This window comes from Octopus sinensis, linkage group LG15 (genome assembly GCF_006345805.1).
Source record: "Octopus sinensis linkage group LG15, ASM634580v1, whole genome shotgun sequence".
Taxonomy (NCBI): domain Eukaryota; kingdom Metazoa; phylum Mollusca; class Cephalopoda; order Octopoda; family Octopodidae; genus Octopus; species Octopus sinensis.
Genome location: NC_043011.1, coordinates 60,615,594 through 60,627,825, shown reverse-complemented (window position 1 = coordinate 60,627,825; position 12,232 = coordinate 60,615,594). Strand labels below are relative to the sequence as shown.

The 12,232-nt window shown below is 36.7% G+C and overlaps 1 long non-coding RNA gene across 1 annotated transcript in view; it reads right to left on the bottom strand.

Annotated features, from left to right (window-relative positions):
• Positions 1–5,292: 5,292 nt before the first annotated feature.
• The window catches only part of LOC118766384, a 20,329-nt gene continuing 13,389 nt past the window's right edge, over positions 5,293–12,232 (bottom strand). The window contains exon 3 of the long non-coding RNA XR_005002318.1: positions 5,293–5,425. This is a non-coding gene — a long non-coding RNA (uncharacterized LOC118766384). The remainder of the gene's footprint in view (positions 5,426–12,232) is intronic.

Below are 12,232 nucleotides of genomic sequence, written 5' to 3'. Positions count from 1 at the left end.
GCCAAACTGGAGCACTTATTTATTTATTGTTCTTTAAGTTTGAAACTTGCTCTATTATTATCTTTTGCTGAACTGCTAAGTTACTGCGACATAAACAAACCAACACTTGTGAAGCTGTAGTGGGAAACACACACCCACACACACATATCTATATACAATAGGATTCTACACAGTTTCCGTCTACCAAATTTCACTCACGAGGCATCAGTCAAGTCAGGACTGTAGAAGATACTTGCTCTAGGTGCCACACAGCAGGACTGAACTCAAAACCTCGTGGTTGCAAAGTGAATTTCTTAATCACATAACCAGAGCTAAACCGTTTTCTTTCTGTTTTTGTGTGATTTTAGCTTCTGAGGTCAAAAGAAAAAAAAATCATTGAAGTAAATTTTAGTTTGAAGTCTGGGAGTTATGTCTAAAGACTTATAGCAAAGAATTACTTTGACCCTTTCACTGGGAAATCAGATTCCATAATTATTCCGGTAATGAAGTTAGATATCTACTAAAAATAGAATTGGTATTTTCTGTAAGTCAATAAACTTGACATATCTCAGCTTACAATAGTTCCAAACATGACATTCCTCGACAAAAGAGAGAATGGTTATATAAAACTGCTTTCCACTACCGAAAGGTTTAATAAAAACTGGTTCAATTAAAATTTTGGACATTGTTGTAGTTTTACTAAAATTGATTCCACCCTCACTTTTTTTTTCTATCAAAAGGGATTTCATGAGGGGACTAAAGATTCTAGGTTTTCATTTGTAATTGTTTCTGATTTGGCCTCAAGGTCAGCAGTTTTAGGGGATGTAAATGTTAGTTGATACCCCAGTACTTGATCCCAGGGAAATGAAAGGCAAAGAAAACCTCAGTGAGATTTGAACTTAGAATGGAAAGTGTTGGAAGAAGTACTGAAAAGCTCCTGAGTTTTCATTAATAATCATTTTTTTATTATAGGCACAGGTCCTGCAATTTTGGGAGAAGGGGTCTAGTTAATCACATCAATCCCAGTGCTTAACTGGTTCTTATTTTATTGGCCTCGAAAGAATGAAAGGCAAAGTTGACCTCGGCAGAATTTGAACTCAGAACATAAAGACAAACGAAACGCCTGGTGAGCTAACTGTTCTGCCAGCTTGCCACCTTAAAAAACTTTCCATTAATGATAGAAGTGGAACAAGGCAGCGAGCTGGCAGAAATGTTAGCTCACCGGGCAAAATGCTTAGTTGTATTTCGTCTGTCTTTACGTTCTGAGTTCAAATTCTGCTGGGGTCGACTTTGCTTTTCCTCCTTTCAAGGTTGATAAATTAAGTACCAGTTGCATACTGGGGTCGATATAATTGACTTTCCCCCTCCCCCAAAAGTTTCAGGCCTTGTGTCTTGAGTAGAAAAGATTATTATTATATTATTATTATTATTATTATCATTATTATTATCATTATTATTATTATTATTATCATTATTATTATTATTAAGACAGCAAGCTGGCAGAAAAGATTGCACGCTGGGCAAAATGCTTAGTGGTATTTCGTTAATAAATTAAGTACCAGTTATGCACTGAGGTCGATATAATTGACTTAATCCGTTTGTCTGTCCTTGTTTGTCCTCTCTGTGTTTAGCCCCTTGTGGGTAGTAAAGAAATAGGTATTTTGTCTGTCTTTACGTTCTGAGTTCAAATTCTGCTGAGATCAACTTTGCCTTTCATCCTTTTGGGGTCGATAAATTAAATACTAGTTGTGTACTGGGGTTGATCTAATCGATTGGCCTGCTCCCCCAAAATTTCAGTCCTTGTGCCCTGAGTAGAAAAGAAAATGCGATAGCTGTAAATGAGTTTCACTGTCATACAAGCAGTGTCATTCATTTCCAATATTCTGTGAAAACATGTCTAGCCATGAGGTAAATATTACCTTACTTGGAAACATGTGAGGGTTGGCAACAGGAAGGGCATCTGGCTATAGGAAAGCTGCCTCAATTAACTCCATCTGACCCATGCTGACATGGAAAAGTGAATGTTAAAGCAATCTGATGATGTCGACACTGTTCAGTGTGTCCTTTTTTTAAGATGTTAAGGTGTACTTTGAGAAGAATTTAGTTGTTGTTTCTAGCAGGTCTGGCAACCACTTAGAGAGTTTCCAATTGGCTCGCAATTGTATATCTGAAATTTAGTGTTGTAAACATATTTAATTGCTTGACTGAATACCTTTTTGCTTTCAATTTCACCTTTTATTCCAAACTCAACTTTTGCCAAGTTTTTTTTTTTTTTATATTTTTCATTTTTCTTTTTTGTTATGCTCCATTGCTTTTCACTGTGGGTCTATGAAATCTGTACCAATCATGTACTCTGGTTAATTCAATTAACCATACTCAATCTCCAAAATTATGGCTCTGTGTCAACAAGTGTAATTATTTATTAATTAGCAAATTCTTTTAATTAAATTTTACACTATCAGTTCAGATTTATGAAAGATATCATAAACTTCATCATAACCATCACCATCATCATTATCATCACCACTACCACCACCACCACCACCACCTTCACCTCCATCATCATAACTGTTTTCCCATGTTGAGAAAGGATTTAGACAAGTCTTTTAGAGGCAGTGTTTTGTGTCCATTTCTTTTTATTTTTGGCACCAACCTATTTTATCACCTCTTATGCTACACAAAGATGTTGTGTATGTCTACGCTGTACTGAGGCTAATATATAATTGGCTGTTCTAAGGCGCCAAGCTGGCAGAATTCATTAGCATGTCTGACAAAATGCTTAGTGGCGTTTCTTTAGGTTCTTTACTTTCTGAGTTCAAATTCTATTCAGGTTGACTTTGCTTTTTATCCTTTTGGGGGCAATAAAATAAAGTAGCAGTTGAGCACAGAGGTGAATGGGATTGTCTCACCTGCTCCCTTCACATCAACATTGTACCATGTGCAAAAATTGCAAAGAATATATCTGAGGAATTACAACCATGTTTCGTGGTCTGCTACCACAACAGCTCCTTTATAGGATCCAGTTAGCTCAAGACATCATCAGGAGGAACCACGTCCGGTTTCGGCCCCTATTCCTCTCCTATTCTGCACACTGCTCCCTGTGTGTATGTCTCTATATATTTTAATTGTTTGTTTATTCATATGTTTTGTCTCATTCGATACCCTGATCCCAATGTTTGTTTTGTCTGTCCTCGTATCATCCCCTCTTTTTCTCAACCTTATGGTGAATAAAGAAATGCTCTCTCTCTTTCTCTTTCTGCCCCTTATTTCAGTGGCTGTAAGCATTTTCACTATTGACTGCATAGGGAATTCTCTACAGCAGGGGATCTCAACCAGGGTCTATTTGGCCCTTTGAAGGGGGCCATATAAAATTTTCTCGTTAATATTCATGTGCAATAAATGGCTTTTACTTCTGCAATTCACCAAATATTATTTATTTTATTTCATCTAGTTTCAGCTCACGAGCTGTGGCCATGCTGGGGCACTGCCAAAATATTAATTTTTTTTTATATACAATTCCTAGTATTTCATTATGAAAATACAGTAGGATGTTTTGTTCTACACAACAAATGGCTATGGGGCCCAATTGAACAAAATAGGAAACAAAGGGGTCCACAGGCAAAAAAATGGTTGAGAACCATTGCCCAACAGCCAATTTCATCAGGGAACAGCCATACCTACACTCCTTACTCCCTATAACCTTGCAAAACGTTCTGATAGTTGGCGCTGCTCCATTCAAAGGCTTTATTTCAGGGTTAGTCTTGCTGATGAAATTAAAAAACCACAAAAACATTCTTTTGTCTCACCATATGACCTTTTATAACTAGCTGTATGGCAGTTCTCCCTGCTATATGGCACTCGTTCAACTGTAAAGGGCAGGAATTGCTGTTGTAAATCTGGATCAATAGACTACTGCATGCTGTATGTTAGTAAGCAAATGCATTAGCTGATTACTGGTGCTTTGTAATCTGCTGCAGGCTTGTTATCGAATTTGATTGGATGGACAACGAAAGAAAAGATTTAACTATCACTTGCAGCCTTTTAACAAAATTGTGTGAAAGTAACTCAATTGGTGCAATAAAAAAAAAGGGGGAAAAAAAAACTGAAATAATTTTGTAAACTAAATTTTATTTTTATAATGAATTCTTTCTCACGCTCTCCCTCACTACGTGTGTGTGTGTGTGTGTTACATTGTGTGAATTGGGATATATAATCCAGGCGTTTACTACGTAAAGCTTGTCAATGTTGACTATCAAAAAAACTGAAAATTGAGAAGCTTTTTTATTTTTTTTTAATCTGGCACTACCACTCCAACAATTTAAAAATCTGAAAAACATCCATTGAGTATATATAATAGAAATATCAAAGAATGGAGTTAGCAAATTACTTTAATGCAATAAAATAATTTGCTAACTCCATCCTTTGAGACACACACACACACACACACATATTTCTAATCACCTTACACATTTATAGAGGGAACGTCTCTGAAATGTCTTTTGCTTATGTTTTCAGATAAGCATTATACCTTTAGTCATAGTTAATACCTAATTGAGATGACCTTCATCCTAGAGAGATAGTTTGCACTAATGGCAGGTAAACACAATCTGCCCTTGGTTGTATCAAATGACCGATAACTGTCCTAAGTCCCTCCATGTTTTGATGGATGTTGTTTTTTTATCCCACAGTTTGTCTAAAATCATCCTTCTCACCAATCAAGCTTGCTAGGGTAACCGGTTTAGTCACTGACAACTCGAACGTGCAACAAGTTCTACTGCATTACATGTTACCAGTAGTGGTAGAGTGACCTGACATATTTATACATCATCATCATCACCATTTAATGTCCATTGTCCATACTGGCACGGGTTGGACAGTTTGACCATAGCTGGAGAGCTGCACCAGGCTCCAGTCTGGGATTGACATGATTTCTACAGCTGGATGCCCTTCTTTACATATGGCCGAAAACAGGCTGGTTTAACTGATGATGGCAACAGAAATTGCCAGAAATGATGTCAGTCTCAAAAATTCTCAGTCAACATTTTTTGGACAATTTTGGTCCCTGTTAGTGTATATGTTTTCATTCATGTGCATTAACTACAGCATTAGAGTGATTTAGCTCTTATTTCTATCAATGTAAGTGTTTCTTAACACCCTATTAACACCCCAGTCACATATAGTGACAAATATAGTTCTCCTTTTTGCTGAAATATTGCAACCTGTATTTACTTTAATTTTGTGTGTGTGTATGTATATATATATATATATATATATATATATATATATATAACAAATAAAATTAAAAACAGAACACAAAGGATATCACGGTACACGTGTTTCAAGCTTTATAAACAATCCGTTCTTACATCAGTGTATTATTGATATGAAAGATGGTTTAAAGCTTTCTTCAGCCACAAACATTGTTAGTCCAAAGAATTACATCACACTATAAAAAATATGAAAAGCACATGTAGTATTACCCATTATGACAGGTTCTTGAAAAAGTGTATTTGTATTATGATAGGTTCTTGAAAAAGTGTATTTGTAAAATTGCCTAACTTTATAAATGTATAAAGATTCATTGGATTTCGAAAATCTGCCCATACTGTATCACCAGTCAACATAGAGTGAATGTTAAATAGATTGGAATGGGTTTATATTCAATTCTCTTGTATAAGATAGGAAGGAAAAAAAGATAGAAAGAAAAAAATAAAAAAGAAAATAGAGAGAAAAAAATAAAAGTTAAAAAAAAAGAAATAAAGAGCAAGAGTACTGGAAGCAAAAGACAAGAGTAATAATATATATATATATATATATATATATATATATATATTGTAATGTTATCAGTCTGAAAATGCTTGAGGCATGTTCAAACCAGTGAACAAGCTACCCACTGTGTTTTGTCACTGCAATCTGATCTAGGTGTATACACACCATTTGTCAACAAACAGGATATATTCTCCGTAACAAAATGCAGTGAGTAGCTTGTTCGCCAGTTTGAACATATGAAGCATATCCAAACCGATAATTACATAACAATTGTACTTATAACTGCTTGGTGCTCCTACTCTGGTATATATATATGTATATAGATTGTTTGTAGAAAACGTAAATCTGAAGGAAGAGGCACACTCTAAGATGTTGAGCAATCATTATCATTTAGCGTCCGCTTTCCATGCTGGCATGGGTTGGACGGTTCAACTGGGGTCTGTGAAGCCAGAAGGCTGCATCAGGCCCAGTCTGATCTGGCAGTGTTTCTACGGCTGGATGCCCTTCCTAACACCAACCACTCCGTGAGTGTAGTGGGTGCTTTTTATGTGCCACCCGCACAGGTGCCAGATGGAGCTGGTAAACGGCCACGGACGGATGGTGCTTTTTATAAAAAAATGGGGGAGGTTGGCTAGTGGGATTACCTTGGGTTTCCTGTCCATAAAGGGTTTAGCCTTATGGCATACCGTCAGATCCCTAAAACCTGTTGACCCAATTTTAAGCGGTCATGGGCCAACAGGTTTTTGGGATCTGATGATATGCCATAAGGCTAAACCCTTTATGGATGAGAAACCTAAGGTAATCCCATAAACTGGCCTTAACCACATGTGAATTGGCGATTTGTATTTTTTTCCTCCATCTTCCTTTTCTTTTAGACTTTCCTCTGTCACCTGTTTCTGACAAAGAGCTTTGCTCAAAATGTAAAACTACTTTTCTTTCCTTCTCTGAGCATCTGCTAATACTTTGCATGTACCACATCCTTGCATTGTTGTTTTTTTCTTGTTGTGTTCTTTCTTTTTTTTTTATTATATATATATATATATATAAAATAAAATATTAGGGAATAAATCCTAACTTACAGAGAAAAATCAGATTTAGGATTGAATCCAATTTTATAGTAAAATATTATATTATATTAAATTAGAGATAAAACCACTATTAGGCAAATCATACAATGAAAAACTCAAGCCAATACATAAGATTAATTAATTTATATTATTTTAAATATATATCAAAATTATTAAAAATGATAATTAGTATAACACTACGATCATTTCATGGCTGTCCAATTCTTAAAATTTCGGGTTACAGTCATTCTTCAGGTGATTTAAATATTTAACATACATATACATATATACACATATATATATACATACATATACATATATACACACACACACACATATATATATATATACATATATATATATATATATATATGTATATCACATGATGGACCAAACTATATGATGTTGTTATACATCACTGGTCACAGTGTGCTTTGCATTATTTCTACCTTTTTGATGAGGCCACCCCACTAGTAAGGCAATCAGGCCAACAGTCACCCTAATTGGAAAGCTAATCTGTCACAAGAGGGGACCCATTTACAGCTGAGTGGACTGGTGCAACGTGAAATGAAGTGTTCTCCTCAAGAATACAATGCACCATTCAGTCAAGGAACTGAACCCATGATTGTCAGATCAACGCCTTAACCACCAGGCCACACACACATCTATATTGTAATGCACATAACGAGAGACTAAGTAATGACAGTGATATTATCAGTTTCAAAGAAATATTTATTCATGTTAATTCATTTTTAATGGAAATCATTAAACTGTTTTTTTTTTTACCTCCTCATCAATTATTGCATTGCAATTCCAGTTTGTCAATTTGTGCCAATTCCTGGTGAGAGGTATCATGGGAAATGTTATATTTCTCCAACTTTCTGGATAACATCCAACAACTAGGCCTGTTATTTCTTTAATATTTAATTTACGAGTCTTTTTAATACTTGGATCAAAATGTCTTTTCATTCAAGTGTTCCAGTTTATTAGTGCCAAAATCCTCTTTGTTTTTTTCTCCTCCTGGGACTGGAAAAAATGATATACCATATTTTTTGGTATACAAATCAATGTATTATATTGTGTAAATATTCATACATTGTCACTATCTTTGCAAATCTTGCTGCATTTCATATTGAGTTTTTGATCTTCTGAAATTGCAGGCCTTGAGCCTAGGATATTATATGGTAGCCAAACATGGGCATCAAATAAGAGAGATGTGTGAAGGCTGGGTACAAAAATGAGATGAGCATGCTCTGCTAGATGTGTAATATTAGAAGACAAATGGGCTTGGATGGAAATGGGATGTCGGTGAAACAAGCTGCAATTTGCAAGAGAGAAAATGGCACAGGTGTTGATATGAATTACATATGAAGGATGACAGTTGCGTGATGAAGATCCAAGCAAAAAGGGGGAAACTTAGGCTTTATGAAGTAATGAAAATTGATATTGAGACGGTGAATCTGATGAAAGAGATGACAGCGAACCACAAGTGATGAATTGCGGTGATGAATTGCAAGCATTGGTAAAATAGAGATGATGGAGCAATGAATATTGAATGTGGTTTACTCCGGAAATAAATTAGTTTTTTTTCACAGATATCCTCAGCTTATATGGAATAACAAAGTGTTAACTTCTGTTCTGAAGTGTTGAATTAGGTGTGATGAAGATCTAAATTGATATCAAACAGTATTAAATTTAACTGGTGTCAGAACTTCAAGTTTTGTGCTTTTCTTCTCAAGTATTACATCTCTTCATGTTCCGGCTGTGTTTCTCTATGGTTTATATAAAATCTCTTGGTAGAATAATGACTCATAGAAATAATTATATCTGACAGAATGGTTGTTGGTTGATGACAGGCATTTTACAAATGGAGAATTACCATTTCTATCACTTTAGATTCATCACTTTTATGTAAAAGAGTAAATTTGTTAAGTATTACAATATGTATTTTATTACTATTCATACTTTCCTATAATTTAAGTCTATTTATCACCATTAATCTTGTCTTTTTTTTTTTTTTTCCCCTTCTTGCTTTTTTGTTTTAATATTTTTTTCTATGTAGTGATTGCTTTTTTTTCTTTTACATCCTTTGTTTTCCATGAAAATGTTGCACAGTTTTACTATGAATCTTGTATCGATTTATATCCAAGATCATATTTATATATGATGGTCTAAATGTTTCAATTAAAACCTCAATTGATGGCTTATCTGTGGCATTTATACTATGGAACTTGTCAGAAACAGGATTTTGTGTTAATGATACATATATGTTGTGTGTGTGTGTGTGCACGTGCACACATATTTTTGTGTGTGTGTATTTAATACGTACAGTCTTCTTTCCTTTATATTGTGAAGTGCCACATTATATGTATGTGTATATATACATGCATATGTATACACATATATGTGCATATACTAGATATATATATGTATATATTTATGTATACATTTATGTGTGTGTGTGTGTACATAGGCATACATTCACACACAAACACACATACCTGTATACACATCCTCATCATTTTATGCCTGTTTTCCATGCTGGAATAGGTAGGATTGTTCAACAGGATTCAATAAGATGGAGGAACTTGTCTTGCTCCCGTGTCTTATTTTTAGCCTGGTTTCTTTGGCTGGATGCCTTTCCTAATCCCAACCAGTTCATAGAATGTACTTGATGTATTTCCCCATGGCAGCAGCACTACAGAAGTTGCTTCTTCATCAGCAAGACTGAAGAAAGCTTTCGATGCCTGCATAGGTGTTACTTAAATTGATTACCAATCACAAAATCTTGTGGATGTATTTTGTGGCACCAACACTATTAGGGTCAACTTAAAAGAGAACCGTTATGATTTATGGAATTAATTTACAGTTGTGAGGATGGTAATGGAAAGGAAAACAGAAAGAACAGTGTTGCAGGAGATAGGAAGAATAATATCAAGGATTAGTATGAAGGAGAGGATGGCCAAAGTTCTAACAGTAATGGGGTGCAAGGAGTTGGTGGGCCCAGGGATGAGGCGAATCAGTCTTTTTGTCATACCAACATGGTTTGGATGGGTCATCAAGGTCCTAGAGAATTCTTGGTGGAGTTACACAGTTTTATTGTTTGTAAGAGAGAGTGGTAGGAGAAGGACTAACAAAACAGTGGTAGAGAAGGTTGCAATAAAAAAGGAAATGAAATGTTGTGTCAGGGGTTTAGTGTGAGTTAGTGGTAGGAGAGTGGGGAGAGTTGAGCTGCAGGAGTGTTATGTTATCATCCTACATGGGTAGGTGAAGTGGTGCATGAAGGAGAGAAAGGATGGAAGAGGGTTATAGGAGGGAAATGGAAATGTAGTGTCAAGGGATTAATGAGATAAAGTGGGAGTTGTAGTAAAGAGAGTTGAGTTGGAGGAAATTCAGTGTTTCTCCACTTTGTATGTGGGTGGGTAGAGCAGTGAATAGAGATGACAGGAGGATAAGCAACCGAGGTATAATCTCATGAGAAAGGGTGGTGGGAGAAGAGAGCGCAGAGACAGAAGAGGGTGCGGGGACAGAAAAGAGCATGGGGACAGAAGAGAGAGAAGGGACAGAAGAGTGTGTGGGGACTGAAGAGAGAGAGGGGACAGAAGAGTGTGTGGGGACTGAAGAGTGCACGGGGACGGAAGTGAGCATGAGGACGGAAGAGTTCACAGGTGCAGAAGAGAGTGCTGGGACAAAAGAGAGCGCAGGGAGAGAAGAGAGCATGGGGATGGAAGAGTTTGCAGAGGCAGAAAAGAGCATGGGGACAAAAGAGAGCACGGTGACAGAAGAGAGTGCAGGGACAGATGAGAACACAGGGAGAGAAGTGTCAAGTCAGGGTTGGTAGAGGTTACAATCGTTACCCACTCAAGCATCATAGGCTGGGAAGAAAGAGGAAAAAAGAATAGTAGGATAAAGATGGTGGCAGTTTGCGTGAAAGGAAGTGTGGAAGGCAACTGATGTCTGTGAAGAGAATTACCAGTAGGAATTGAGTTCCTGTCAACCATAAATCTGGATAGATCTCAGTTGGGTAAAGCAGATAATATGGAATTTATGAGGAACGGTGGAAGCCTTTTGTTTTGTTTTGTTTTTCTCTTGTGTTTTCTTTTCTATTTGTCTTTGCTTTTTATGTGAAGATGTTGCATATCAATATTATGAATCCATTATTGATTTATATTCAAGTGATATGAACATCTAACTGTTTCAATTAAAACATCAAGTGTTGTCTTTATTTGTAGCATTTAATTCATAAATCTTGTCAGAAACAGGATTTTGTGTTAATGATTCATATGTTATGGTTGTGTATTTATATCGATGTATGTGTGTGTGTGTATATATATATAATATATATATATATGTGTGTGTGTGTGTGTGTCATCATCATTATTTAATGTCTGTTTTCCATATTGGTATGGGTTGGATGGTTTGACAGGAGTTGGCAAGATGGAGAGCTGCACCAGGCTCCAACTGTCTTTCTTGGCAAAGATTCTGCAGCTGGATGCTCTTCCTATTGCTAACCACTTTACAGAGTGTACTGAGGGCTTTCTATGTGGTTCTACCTTGAATGTGTGGGTGTGTATATGTATATATATATATATATATTATATATATATACAATCAAATATGTATATACAATCAAAGTGAAATTCGATGACTGGCACGAGCACCATACGAGCGTGATCGTTGACAGAGTGGCTAACCGGCTTCCATGCCAGTTGCACATAAAAGGCACCATTCGAGTGTGATTGTTACCAGCTTCGCCTTACTGGCATTTGTGCCCCGTGCTTGTAGGGTGCTAAGAGCACCATCCGAGTGTGTTTGTTGCCAGAGCGGCTAACTGGCTTCTGTGCCAGTGGCATGTAGGAGACACCATTCGAGTGGGATCATTTCCAGCGTCACCTTACTGGCACCTGTGCCATTGGCATGTGTAGAAGAAGAAAAAATTCGAGCGAGGTCGTTGCCAGTACCACCTGACTGGCCCCCATGCTGGTGTCATGTAAAAAGCACCCACTACACTCTCGGAGTGGTTAGCGTTAGGAAGGACATCCAGCTGTAGAAACTCCGCCAGATCAAGATTGAAGCCTGGTGCAGCCAACTGGTTCGCCAGCCCTTAGTCACACGTCCAACCCATGCTAGCATGGAAAGCAAACGTTAAACGATGATGATGATGATGATTTTCGATTAGCAGGTAGTTACAAAAGTTACTTCAGGTCTGAGAGTTTCATGCATGGCACTTGTCAGTTTAGTAAATGCCATGCACGGATTCCTCACCCACTGAGTTGCTTTTGTAAATTTCTGCTGATGAGAAATAATAAAGAATAGGGATCTAGGCATTGCTTTATGGTAAGAACTTTGTATGTCTGTGTGTGTCTGTGTGTTTCTGTCCCCTCCATGTCTTGGCATTGTGCAGTTGTTGTAAATGA